Genomic DNA, 2,301 nt, shown 5'->3' on the forward strand with positions numbered 1-2,301 from the left:
ACATTCGGCCCTGCTTCCCGCCACCACCTACCTCTTCCTTCCCGTGAGAGGAGGAGAGTTTACCAGGACCACGAATGCTCGAACGGCTCGCTTGAATTGATGGAATGCGTCGGAGGCACATTGAGCGCATTCCTTCGCTCCACGTGGTTCTTTCTCCTCGCGGCCCAAGACGAGGACGACGGCACTGAATCATTGACGGTCACGCCATGCATTGCCCAATGCAAACAACGATGGGATGGTTACCACATTCATGCGGCCCGAAAAAAAATGAGCACTTGAATTACATTTCATATATATTTCGTGATCAGTGGTGGAAAGGAGAATAAAATACGTTTGTAAAACTTTTTCGGTATAATGATTCGAAAGCCAAGTTGATGGATTAAATATTGTTACATTTTAACGAGAGCATTGACAAGGTTGTTTCACGAAAATTTATCAGTCTTATAAACCTTGAGTCAGCTAGACTGCAGGAAAGTTTAAAACTCCTATACGTAATGCTAGGTTAGGGTAAGACGTTCGAGGAATCCGTGTTCACTGGTAACACCAAGGAGGGAATTATCAGGACGTTTGTTCCGTTGATGTTTGTTACAGTAGTAGTTTTGAGGGGAGGCGACCGAACCTTAACATTTCACAGACTGCTCAGATGCGAATGGCGTAGAGTGGGTTCTGCTTTGCACTGGGATGTTGAAGACTACGATAGAGAAGAGAACATTATCCAAGTGAGGAAGTGGTAGGATTACGATAGGAATGTTTGACGGAATGAAGGGAGGAAGGCAATAGTAGGAATTGAAACAGGGCTTATTGTAATGTAGAGTGCTAGGCTGTTTGTTAGGAGGAGGAAATAGATATACCATTGTATAGTCTGCGTCCATCAATAACCTACCTTAAACAGCTGGATACGAAAAGTATTAATAAAAATAATTATGTATATTTTGGGGCCGAGGTAGATCAGGGCTAGCGAGTCCAACGAAGCTTAAGGTCGCGGGTTTCGTCCACAGCTATACAGAATCTGCAGCGTTGGAAAATTGTATTTCTGTTTTCCAGAACGAGGAATTAAGGAAGGTGGATCCTAAATCAAACTCTTCCGTGCATGGTGAAAGCCAGCAGCTTTACCAAAAGGCATCGATGGCACAGATCTAAATGATCGGTCAGGTATCCACTGCCACAGCTGGGGACGATAGTTAAAGTCGCGGAATCGACCACAGTACTACAATGTGGAAAGTAACAGAAAGCACAACATTCAACATGAGTCTTCCCATAGCTTGCTGCCTTGCATTCAAATTTGACATGATGGCATTCCTACCGGCCTATGATTCTGGAGGTAAAAAAGGTCCCCCAATCGGATAGCTGGTCGGTCACTGCTGGGAGGGGACCATCAGTCAAAGCAGACAAATGCTGAATAGGGATATGAAACGTCGGATTACTGTGGTCGCTCGGAAAGTTGGAAAATTCTTAGTTGGAGATGGACAGACTAAAGGTAGACATCAAGAATGTCCAACACGCCCATCCTATTCCTAGCACTTCCTCGGTTGCTTAACGTTCTCCCCTCTATCACAGTCTTCAAACATGCCAGTGTCAATCATAACGCTTTGTATCCATCTTTTGTGCCTCATTTGAATTTCTCCCGACAGTCAGCTCTCCTCCCCACCTTGCCAATATAGTATATGCATTTCACCTTGCACATCCTTCTCTACACTTCAAAAACCTTCAACCTCAATCAGTCTTGCTTTAATGGCCATGTTTCCACGCTGCAATAAATCACTCTATGCATCAAAATGTTCACGAGTCTTATACGAGGGCATGCTCGTGAAATGCCACTATTCCTCCTTGTAAAATCTTCTTTCATAAAGCAATTCTTCATAAGTGCCTACTACTTTGATCATTTTTGTCCAAAATATTTCCGAGATACGTAAACTGGTCCACATTCTCTATTTCATGAACCTCTTCTTTTAATATTTAACTAAGCCTTTCAATTTCTCGGAAGCCGCATAAACTTTGTTTGATAACTTTTACTCTTATCATCTACCTATCGCATTTACTTCCAAATGCGCTCAGTAATGCTTGCAACCCCTTGCCTGACTGACAAACCAAAAGTTGACGATCCGCAAACCCAATGAATTCCCCGCCGACTCTTATCCCTATCTCTGGTTCTTCTCATGCCTCATTAACCTCCACCTAGACGTACGCGTTGAAAGATCTGGTAATAAAAGACAACCCTGCCTTACCCTCCCTAACACTGCCCATCCCGACTCGCCATCCGCTAATGGAAGGATACTAACAAAAGATGAAGGAATAGGGAAG

Source organism: Hetaerina americana, unplaced genomic scaffold (genome assembly GCF_022747635.1).
Source record: "Hetaerina americana unplaced genomic scaffold, ioHetAmer1.1.p SCAF_16, whole genome shotgun sequence".
NCBI lineage: Eukaryota > Metazoa > Arthropoda > Insecta > Odonata > Calopterygidae > Hetaerina > Hetaerina americana.